Source organism: Dryobates pubescens, chromosome 13, assembly GCF_014839835.1.
Source record: "Dryobates pubescens isolate bDryPub1 chromosome 13, bDryPub1.pri, whole genome shotgun sequence".
In the NCBI taxonomy this organism is placed as follows: Eukaryota; Metazoa; Chordata; class Aves; order Piciformes; family Picidae; genus Dryobates; species Dryobates pubescens.
Genome location: NC_071624.1, coordinates 27,863,192 through 27,875,201, shown reverse-complemented (window position 1 = coordinate 27,875,201; position 12,010 = coordinate 27,863,192). Strand labels below are relative to the sequence as shown.

The window sequence follows — 12,010 nt, the reverse complement described above, 5'->3', positions numbered from 1 at the left end:
CCTTTATGCTTCAGAGAAATATGGAACTGAAATGTAAATCTTCTGCTGTTCACAGAGCAGAGCAGGCAGGCAATGACTGCTCAGAGCTCAGAAAACACATTTGTCTTCAGAGTAAGAATTTGTTTCTACCTACCTACCTACCTACCTATCTATCTATCTATCTATCTACCTACCTACCTATCTACCTACCCATGCCAAGTACAGTTTGTGGAACGTTTTGGTTGCCCAGAGAAGTGGTAGAAGCCACATCCCTGGAAACATTCCAGGTCATGTTGGACTAGCCTCTGAGCAACCTGATCTAGTTGAAGATGTCCCTGCTGGCTGCAGGGAGGTTTGACTAAATGACCTTTAAAGGTCCCTCCCAACACAAACCAGTCTGATTCCATGAAAATTCATAGAAAATTTTAGGAGGGGCCTTAAAGATCATCCAGTTCCAACCCCCTTGCCATGGGCAGGGACATCTTCTGCTAAACCAGATGGCTCACAGCCTCATCCAACCTGGTCTTGAACACCTCCAGGGAGGAAGCATCCATGACTTTCCTGGGTAACCTGCTCCAGTATCTCACCACCCTCACTGTAAAGAATTTCTTCCTAATACCCAGCCTAAACCTGCTCTCCTCGAGCTTCAATCCATTCCCTCCCGTCCTATTACTACAAGTCCTTGTAAAAAGTCTTGTAAAAATGACTGGAAATTAACACAATTATTGTCACCATTCCTAATACATAAACTTAGAGGCAAATATTTGTTACATATGGTGGAGAAAACGCTCTATGTACAATGCTGGCATGCAAACTGTTATGGGAAAACTCTGTTCATTTAAACAAGAGCTGGAATTTGCCTCATGTTTAAGGAAATACAGGCAAATATCTGATGAGGAAAAATGTGATGAAATGCTCTGCATTCAGCATCTGCCATCTTTAGTGACCCACCCCAGATGCAGGCAGCCCCGCAGCAGTAACGCTGCTCACACGACAGGGCAGAACTGTAACGCTCCCCAGTGAACCTCCCCTCCCTTCATCTTCCTAAGGGACAGGGGTGGCTTGGGGCTGAGGCACTGGCTTCAGATCCTGGGTATCAGGGGTTTGTTCTCATCCTGAAGCTAAGGCTTCCTGTGGGACCTGGGTCAGTCCCTCAGCCTCGCGTACCTCTGCTGCCAATCCCCAACAAGGAAATTGCTTTTCCTTCTGCCCTACCGTGTTGTGGAGATATCTCCATTAATGCCTGGGAAGTGCTTTGGCTTCAATGACAGCAAGAAAAGAAAACCCTAAATAAGACCACGGTGGTGTCTTCTCTTTCTGATTCGGGATGTGACAGCACGAGGGCACTGAGGGTTACAGCTCAAGCCTGTCGTGGGAGCTGGGCTCTTCATCCTCACCCAGACTCAGCCCAGCGCTGGCAGAAGGATTTGGCATCCACAAAAACAACTCAAGGTGCAGCTGGGAGCAGCAATGTGGGGAGCAGACTCCAAGCTCAATGACAGAGGTCACCTTCCGTCTCCCGTAGAGACAGAGTAGATCCCCATCTGTTATTTGGGCTGACCACTCCCTGCATTCCACCCCGTCCACTTCTCTGGCAAGCTTCCCAGGACCTGGATCTTTCTTATTTGGGATAACAATGAGAAGTTATTAATTGGGTCTTTTTTCAGGTTTCCTGAGGTCCTTCCAATAGCTGTGCTGGTGGATACCACAGCCGTCCTCATCTTCAGCAGGGATGTTTTAAGCATTTCACTTGGCCAGAGACAAACCAGGGTCACCCCTGAAGCTAAGCCACAGGCTTAGGTTATGGACTGAGTTTAGTACCAGAGTGCAGAGTCTGAGCAGTAGTGGAACATACAGCTGGCAAAGTGTGAGGCAGAGGTAACCTTGAGTCACAGGGAGCCCCTGCACAATCAGAAGCACCACATTAACTCCAGAGCACCACAAAGATTGTCCAAAGAGAGGCCATGCTTCATGGTCAGGGACAGGCTTGGCCAGCCAGAGCAGCCTTTCCATTTCCTCCAAGTTTCTCTGGGTAGCAATAAGAGATGGCTCATTGGGAGGGGATCCAGCATTAATGGTGTTTTAATGAGGCCTTTCAATATACTTACAGACTAATCAGCAAATTCCACGAGGTCTGGACGCCACTTTGTCATTCCCACTACACTGAAGTCATGGTGAATACCTCTTTTATAGTCAGAGCTGTGCAGTATCTGGGCCTGATGTCCTGCCAAGATGTGGCAGGTTTTGTGCCATTAGGGTACTGATGAGCCCCTTACCTGCTGAATATCCCCATGGGAAGCAAAGGGTGCACACAGCATACATCAAGGAGGTGCTGCACAGGAGACATCATGGTTTGACTTGCTTCTCCAAGGTCACTCCACTGATGCCAACTCTGAGAACATGCAGTCACCAAGTTTCTTGAATAGGACATTTCCTGTTTCCCAAGAGCCTGTGCCCAACTTCTAGAGGCAGCTTTTAGGCCAAGAGGGCTGAACACAATAAAGTTTTGCATCTCATTACATAAACCTGGCCTGATGGGGACAGAAGTGAGGATGTCTGACAGTCAGATCTGCATGAAAAGATCTAACACCACCTGAACCCAGGCTGAGTTACCCTGTCAGGCTCTGCCTTCAGCTGATGACCACACTGTGCTTCCTTAAAATGCTTTAAAAGAGCCTTTTGCTGACACCAGGGCCAAACTGTACAGGGCTGGCTGAGGAGCCACACATGTGCTGGTGCACCTGCACAGCTCATGCCCAGGCTGCCCAATTCACCTTGAGCCAGGGTAGTGACTAAGGTGCCCTATCCAAAATGAGCCTGGAGGAGAGGCAGAGATGGATCCAGGGCTGGGGCAAGGCAGAGGAGGAAGGGATGGAAACATTACAAGCTGTTGAACAAATTCCCCACGGCTTCCCCCTTGCACATGGGGATTGCTTGCTCTCTCCACATGCCAGGAAAGAGGCATCTCAGGAGTAGGTTGTTTCCACCAACTTCTGGTTCTTCCCACAAGAGATGGGGCTGCCTGGAAGGCAAGACCTCATACTTCCCTGCAAGCTGTATCCAGAGCACAAAGCCACTCTCACACTCCCCAGCAGGCGTTAAGAGAACATGTGGCACTGGATCTTAGCACCTTAGCAGGTGGCTCCTCACCTCCAAGTGAGACTGCAGTTCTCACACACCAGCTCTCAGCCTCAGAACAGAGGCAAAGCAGCAGGACCCCTGCTCTGCAGAGAGCTGCTGGACCGGAGGTACTGCTAGATCTGCTCCTCCTTGCCACTGTGCCTGCCTGGCCAGGGCTATGGGATCTGTTAATGCTTGGCTGTGAGCAAGGTAGCTGCACAGCTCTGAACTCCTGCTGCCTTCAACACTGTTTCTGCAGCTCGGTGCCACAGCTGTGCGTCATCAGGCAGGCAGTTGTCCTCAGCCTGAGCACTCTGTGTGGCTGGGACAAGAGGACATGGAAAGCTAGTATGCCCCAGAGACTGCAGTGCACAGGATAAGGACTGGATTAAAATCTGGTCACCAGAGGTCTTAAAATGTCAGCGTAAACAAGAGGGCAGTGCTGGCGAGGCTGTGGGGAAGCTTGCTTGGGCTCATGCTGCTTAACAATAGGTTCAGTGACCTGGACAAAGAAAACCTTTACTGATAAAGCCTGCAGATTAGACACCAGCTCCTACCCTCCTGATCTCTGAAAAGAGCAACTCGCACCGACAGCTGAAAAACTCCACATTGCTCAGGCTCCTGCTCACAAGCAAGCCCCACGCTGGTTAATACAGCTGAAAGCAAAGCTCTGCCACTGGAAGCAAAGCCTGTGGGATGCTGGAAGCATTTGGTGGGTATGGAGGAGAGCACAGTGGTCACCTCCTCCTTACAAGCTGGTGAAGCAGCTCCCAGAGCAATGCATTGATTGAGAGAAGCACCAAGAGAATGGCTCAGGGCATCCAAACCATGACCCAAAGACTATCACCACTCTCAGGCCATCATCTATTTGACTTCTCAAAAGAGGATGGGCATGGGGGGACTTGGGACACACTGATATAGTGGGGTCAGAGTAGTATCAGCGGGCTTCCAACCTACACCGAAATTCAATTAGTGGAAATTGAAACAAAACCAATTTAGATAGAAATAATGCCACATTTTTAACAGCAACTGAAACTGGCTCCTGCAACAACTTGCTAAAGATCCCAGTGGGTTTTCAGCCTGCCAAAAAATCAAGGCTCTGTGCTTTCTACAAAACTTGCTCTTGTTCCCTTTGGAAACTTCCCTGTGGTTCCCCGAGGGAGAACAGACCCCAGGGGAGATGGCCACAGCTTGCCAGCATCCGGGGCTCTCCCAGGCTGGATTCCCCACTTCCATTACTGACACACACCACCGTGGGCTCCTCTTTGAAGAGGAGGTTTCTGACCTGTACATTCTTCCCAGAAGCTCCCTGATGTTCAAAGCACCTTGCTGACAGACAGGCAGGTGTGCCTGTGACAGTGGCCTCCCCAAACCCAGCACGGGGTAGGGGGTGGGGGGAGAGCAGCCCCCGCAACAGAGCCCTAGGCAAGGCATGGGGGAGGACTCTAAGCCCAGCTGTGACATTTCCTTTCACCTATACCTGTACAGCTGTTTCCTACAGGGCTGCAGCCTCGAGTGAGATGTGTGAGGCTTCTGTAGGTGCTTGGGAACAAGATGGAACAGAAATGCTTCACACCTGGCCCCAAAATTACAGCACGCTGGACGGTGGCCAACATCAACTGGCAGAGTACCAGTTGCAATGGACATCAATTAAGCTGCCTGTCATCCTCAGACTGCAGGCTCTGCTCTCTGCGATCCGCAGCGCTCCTTAAGCCTTCAGCAGCACCAGCGCTGGAGTTTTCCAGATGGGATCATTTCCTTCAGATTCCACTCAATAGATTTATTGCAGCTTTTTTTTTTTTCTTTCTTTTTTTTTCCCCCCCTTTCTTTTTTTTAAGCCCCCCCCCACCACCACCACCTCTTTTAAGAGCCTGAACTATTATTCCACATTGCAGATTTCTCCAGGGCTGTTATTTACTATCCTCATGCAGTGCTAGGGCATGTTTGCCATGAGCTCTCCCTTCACCTTCAGCTGGAGAAATGCAGTTTTAAAGAATATGCTCAAACTCCTCTTAGCTTAAAGAGGGATTAAAAATTGAGACTGAAATGAACCAAATATCCCTCTGGAAGATACCCTGCAGAGCTCTAGGAGATGCAGTAGCAGCCACTAGGACAGTACTCATATCCACTTCCAGGAAGGTACGGCTAAAACAGCACAATGGACACCAGTGTACCCTCCTCTGCCACCCAAATCTGGGGACACAGATACAGTTTCATGCTTCCCACTATGCTAACAACACCTGACAAAGGCACAGAGAGGCTCCCATGGTGCCCACACAGTCTCTGGCACTTGTGATTCGAGGAAATGCTGAGGAGGATGAGGAGTTCAAAGCAGGTGATATCCTCCATGCTACCTTCGTGGTGGCATAAAATCCACCCTCTACTCCATCACCCAATGACATCATCTTCCAACATGGCCCATAATTTAGCCTAATTGCCTTTTACAATCCAAAGGCACCACATGAAAGGGAAGGTCGAGGCTGGGATGGAGTTCAGATACTGGTCAGAAAATGTAAACATCTCTAACTGCCGCTGCGGGGCTGCCATCTCCTGCCAAGTCCCAGCTCCGAGCAGGGCTGCCTGTGGCAGGCATCTTTCAGTGCTTGTTTGGAAACCAAGGCAGGCAGGGGTGGAAGGAGTTTTTCAAAGATGACTCCTCCTTGGACTCTCCTACTTGGGGCTCCGATCCCTGCTCACAGTTTCCCTTTTCCTCTCTGGATCAAACTCTGAGCTGGAAGCTCTTGCTCTCATGGGCTGAGTGTGTTTGCCTGCCAGCTGGAGGGAGATGCTCCAAGGCTATGGAATGGGAATATGGAAAGGATGCTGAGAAAAGTTACATTTGCTCACTGGGGTTTTCTCTCTGCTTACAAAACGTTTGTGCTCTCAGAATCCTGGTCTTAGAAACATAGAATCATTTTGGTTGGAAGAGACACTTCAGATCATCAAGTCCAACCATTAACCCAGCACTGCCAGGTCACCACTAAACCATGTCCCTCAGTACCACATCTTCCTGGCTTTTCAGTCCCTCCAGGGATGGGGACTCCACCATTTCCCTGGGCAGCCTGGGACAGGACTTGACAACACTCTGAAGAAGACATTTTTCCTAATGTCCGATCTAAACCCACCCCTGGTACTACTTGAGGCCACTCCCTCTTGTCCTATTGCTTGTTACTTGGGAGGAGAGACCAAATGACACCTGGCTCCAGCTTCCTCTCAGGGGGTTGCAGAGAGCAAGAAGATCTCCCCAGATCTCCCAGGGTAAACAACCCCATTTCCCTCAGCCAATCCTTGTAAGGCCTGTGCTTCTCCTTCTTGCTACCCTTCCCCTGACGACTTGCAAGGAGTCCTCCCAAAATCACTGCAGCACAGCCACTTTGATACGGATTTCATCCCTGGCATCCCAGAAGTTGTTAGGTCTCGGAAAGGACAAAGCCTCTGGTGTTTAGAGGCATGACAGAGCCTGGTCATTTCAACAGCTATTCCCCCATGATTTTTAAACCTGGAGCTCCCTTTCCAAGAGGCATCACACATGACTGCACATTGCCAAAAGATATCTCCAAGTCCAAAGAAGAGTGAAATGCCATAAGAAAGAGAATAACACGACAGGACTAATTTTAGCCCAAGCCTAAACAATTAGCTCCTAAATAGCTAACCCAAAGACTATTAGCTCTGTAAATCTAGAGCATATTGGGGCAACTAGAGAGAGGGTCAAATCTGGACTGCCCACCTGGGCTGGACAGTACAGAGGAAAGAGATTTGTGTTGTCTAAGGAGAACAAAGCTTGGACTTTAGGCTCTCTGAACTCAGAGGTGAGAAGTGAAAATAGCAAGAAGCAAGCACTTGTGACAAAATGAAGGGCACCAAGTGTAGGAAGCTAACTGCCCACCCTGGAGCTGGGGGAGCCATGCAGTACCCAGTTTGCATGTCTGGGGAAGCAAACCAGTGCAGGTTATTTCTTGGAGCTGCGCATTTTAGGGCTTTCATTTGCCTGGTAAGGTGAGACAGGGTTGAGACTAGCTGAGTGGCGAGTATCTGAGCCAGGCCACTCCACGCATAAGCATGCACATGAAGGGAAAAAAAACAAGAAAAAGTGGTTTTCTGTTTGAGAGGAGGGACCCAGAGTGACTAGCCCTATAAGCACATGTATTAATCATGCACCGTCTGGTTTTAATCCACACACTGCTGATCCTGCGTCTCACTGTATTGTTATCAGGGGAAGGAGTATTTCTCCTCAATCTTATTCACCAGCCAAAAGCCTGAAAATGCAAAAAACACATTTGTGAAGTGCCTTCCCAAGGACCCTGGGCCCCGGACCTGGTGAGCTGGGGCTGCTGCCTTTTTATTGGCGTTTAAAAACCTTTTATTAACGTGTGTCAGGGCTGGGGGAGGAGAGAGAGGCTCTGGTTTCAGGACCCCCCATGCAGAGAGGTTTATTGTGGGAAGGGACATTAACACTTTCTCCTCCATATCTCCCTGGCTGGGGCACGTGACAGAGTGTGCACTGCAGGCAGAGCCTCGGGTGATGGACATGTTGCAGGGATGAGGACAGTCAGTAATGCCATGTGCCTGCGCAGAGCAGAAGGATCTTCCTGCTCTGTGTGGCGCTGAGCAATCTGTGAGCCCTCTTCCGGCCCTGCCACCAGCTCCACGGGGGTCACTGCTGAGCAGGATGCTCATGAGACATGAGGATTCAGTGAGTGCCGAGAAAGCCAGGCTCCCAGGGCTGCACAAGAACAGACCCACACACAGCTCAGATGCACCCTCACCAGGACTTGCTAATTTAACCTCACCGTGACCCAAGCGCTTCCCATCACAAGTCCCTCACAGCATCGCCACAAACCACCTGACGAGTCCACAGTTGCTGCCTTCCTTCTCCTTCCCCCTGAGCCTTACACTCAGCCACGCTGCCGCTCCCTGCTCCTGCCTCGGGTACAAGGCTGGGCGAGTGAGGTCCTGGCACTGTCTCCTTCAGCTGCAAACGCTGCAGACAGTCTGACAGCTCAGGCACCAGGCTGCATAGTTTGCTGTTGACTGGCACGTTCGATGGTGTTCCATCACACAAGCTGCAATGGATATCTGCCCAACATACGCCCAGGAAAACATCACCAAGTTATGCTCACCCCGGAGCCAGCTTTTGTTGGTTACAGCTTCAATGACAGTGCAAGAGACGATGGGAAGCTCTAAGTGTCACACTGGCTCCAGCAGGAATCCAAATGCACAGCTTCGTGGCAACGAACCGAGTCAGAACATTTTCACTCAAAACAAGAGACAGGCCAAATGCTCAAGAACTTGCTGAGAAACTCTGGCTGAGTACTGCACTTCATCTGCTAAATGGGATGTGGAGAACAAAAAGAAGTGGGAAGAGCAGTGTTTGTCTTATATAGCTTACAAAACAACCATCCTCTTGGTAGACCAAATAATCTAACACCATTTTAAGCTCAAAACTCCCCAGTTGTTGCCTTTCCACAGATTTGTTTCCTCTGAAATGTTACAAATTCGTCAAAAAGCAATGGTGCAAAAGCATGGGGTAAGGATTTGGAGCATCAGCAAGCAAAGTGAAATATCATCCATGTAGGAAAAAGCCAACTGCCTCTTCCCAGCCATGCAAATGATAGGAAAGGTACCAAAGCAAGCTTCCCAGAGCCACTTTCGCATACTGGAACCCCTCCCTCAGAGCCACTCTGGCATACTAGAACCCTCCTCCCAGGCAACAAGACATTCACAGGGTGCCATAAAAAGAGCAGTGCATTTTTTTTGCCTCTACAGCAAAGAACTGTCAGGAACTTCTGGTGTTGCCTCCTCCCTGCAGGTGTTCAAGGCCAGGTTGGATGAGGCCTTGTGCAGCCAAGTCTAGTTGAGAAGCATCCCTGCCCATGGTGGGGAGCTTGGAGCAGATGATCTCTAAGGTCCCTACCAACCTAAGCCATTCTGTGAAAATTGGGCCAAGACTGAGAACACAGAGAAAGAAATTGGGTGCAGAAAAATAACTCCTGCAAAAAAGCAATGCAAAATCAGTATGGGCTTGCACAGTTCTCACTGCACACTTCTCACCTGCCTGCAGCTCAATCAGCAACCAAAAAGGAGCACAGGAATGAGGAAGTGCCTGCAACACGGCTGGATGGCCACATTCAGACAGAATGCTCTGTTGAAGAGCCTGATTGAGGCTCAGTGATACAGATTCCCTCATGCCACGATGGACATGGCACCATTCCTCAGCAAAAAGCCCAGAGATGCATTGGCTGAGAAGTCAGCTTCATCTGGGCTCTGCATGCCAAAAGGGAGGGCAGAGAGCAGATCACAGAACTGCCTAGATTGGAAAAGACCTTTAAGATCATCAAGTCCAATCATTAACCTAACACTGACAAGTCCTTCACTAAACCATCTCCCTAAGCACTGTGCCTACACGACTCTTAAATACCTTCAGGGATAAAAGATGGTGAGCTGGGAACTGCACACAAGGATCTCCTGGTTCAGTTGGACTGGGAGCTTCTTTGCAGGGAACTGTCTTTTTCTATCTTGCTCGTGGCCATTTGTGAAAGGCATTTAGGTTCATGGCACTCAGTCTTACCTTCCTGGGTTGGTCTGGTTTGCCTTCTACAACACCCTGCTTCTGGAGAGTCAAATAATTTCCTTCATTAACCCTGCAGAAGTAGAAAGCTCGTGGAACAAGGCAGTCATTTGTAGTGATGCAGGTGCCACTTTACTCCCTGTCTACATCATTACTGAATCACAGAAAATGGGGTAGGAGCATCCAAAGAGGTCACACTGCCTCCTTTTCCAAAGCATTCACCTTCACCCAAGCTGCACCTCACAGAACCACCCAGCCTGCTTTTAAACATCTCCAAGGCTGAAGAGTTTCTGCAGAATGGCTCAGGAAGCTGCTTTCAAGTGCTTAACTACCCAAAGGCATGAAGCTTTTCCTAAAGTCCAATCCTCTTCTATTTTGCTGCAATTTATGCCCATTCCTTCCTGTGCTTTTCAGCACGGAGCTGGAGGACAGTTTGTTCTCCTCTCTGCAGCAGCTTACTGAATTTTCCCCGAATTTCCTCTAGACTGAAAAGCCCCAGCTCTGCCAGTCCCTTCTTGGAAGTCAAGCTTTTGAGATCTCTGCTCTATCTCACTGCTCTCCCTGTAATCCTCTTGATTCTCTGCACGCTTGTTGCTTCACCAGTCTGACCATTAATGGTTAGTACTGGATTGAGGAGAGACCTTGCAGAACCCTTTGCTTCTGCTCAAGTGTGTCCTGGGTAGAGCTGGTACCAGAGAGTTCCTTTGCCTACCTCAGTATGATGTGTTTGGTGTGTAAAGCAAGGACCAGAAGATGGAATGACACAGCTGGCACAGGACAGGAGCTCAGACCTGCACAAACCTGAGCAAACAACCCAGCCTGCTGGGTGGGATTGTGGTTCCAAGGTCAGCTACTTTCAAACCAAGCAAGACCTACAGAGGTGGCAAAAAAACCAACAAAAAACAGCCCAGAAAGAAAGGGAGGGACAGTTAGGCCTCCTCCTCTCTGTGGTCTGTGTTGCCGTCCCAGCAGAGCTGAGCTGGTATCACTGTGCCTGGTAACCCCAGATGTTTGCTGAGCTGCAAAGGGCTCCAGCTCCTGCCAGTGGTGGTGTAGTTTCTTTATAAAGCACCAGAGGCAAAGGGAGCCAGGACAGTGAGCAAACTCAGCTCAAAAGTTCAGGTGTAGCTCTAGCACACAGACATTGCTCTTCTTTTACACAGGAGTGCAAGTGCCTGGCAGGGCAGGTAGATGGCACTCCGAATAAACCAGAGTGTGGTTAGAGGAGACAGAGTTCAGGGAATACCAACCTCCTCCCACAAGTTATGGGGAGCTACTCTGACAGCTTACCTGCCTGCTTCAGGCTCTGATTTGTGGCTGCTGGGTAAAGAGTCTCTGTGGAGAGAGTGGGGCACTGGGACTGTTCCCAGCAGAACCTCAGTGAGGCCACAATGTACACCGGGCAAACAGGCTCCCTTAGGGCAGCAATGGCAACTGCACTGTTTGCTATTGCGATCCCTTCAAAGACAGCCTTGAAGATCCATTTTTCCACAGTGACTTCCTGTACTAAGGTGATTGCCCAAAGTGGAAGAGCTCTCAGTTTTACTGGGACCCTGTGCCCCTCTGCCACAGGCAGTGCTGTGAGCATGGGCTGGGCCGGGCCAGGCAGACAGAGAAGTGAAAGAGAAATCTGCACCTCCTGGGTGCCTTTGTGACAAAGGTCCTGGATTTCTCACTGTCATTTCAGGAAAAAGTCAAGAAGAAGTGGCACATGGGAAGGCAACGCTGCCACTGCTACATGCAAGCTCTCCACAGAACCCAGCCTCTGCACCTCCACTTCTCCTCTGGTTGCACCAAGCGCTCGGGGAGGCAGCGCCGCAGCGTCCTGGCTGAGCAGCGGTGCTGGGGCTGTGATTGTGCCTCCAAGCAGGAAACTGTTGAGAGCCACTCTCATCCTGCCGTGCCTCCACGGGCATGCAAAACAAATGCCATTGTGCCTCTTCCACCCTGGCCCCCCCTAGGTTTAGACACGTTATCCAAGTGCAGTCCCCAGGTCCCTTCTGGCCAGGTGGTGGCAGAGAGCAGACCCAAAACCCCACATCAACAAGGGAACTGATTTCATTATTCTAAAAACAAACAGCCAAAGGAAAGTTCAGGCTAGAATGGGCTCCTAGAGCAAAGAAAGGAAAATAGAGAGCGGGCAGTGGGGAATGCTTCATATTCCTAAAAGCCTTTTGTACGTTAACACATGGTGTCTGCTTCTCTCTAGTCACCTATTTATCACTCTCCTCTTTAGAGAAGGAAAAAAGTCCTGGCTGCCTTCCTAAGGCAGAGTTTTGTGGCCGGGGGGAGGGGGAGGGTGCTTTAAGCATGATGCAAACCATTTGGAGTGCACTGAGAGCA

The 12,010-nt window shown here is 49.9% G+C and overlaps 1 protein-coding gene across 2 annotated transcripts in view; it reads right to left on the bottom strand.

The window, feature by feature from the left end:
• Positions 1 to 12,010, bottom strand: part of SMG6 (SMG6 nonsense mediated mRNA decay factor) — a 117,459-nt gene that overhangs the window by 39,470 nt on the left and 65,979 nt on the right. The window lies entirely within an intron of this gene.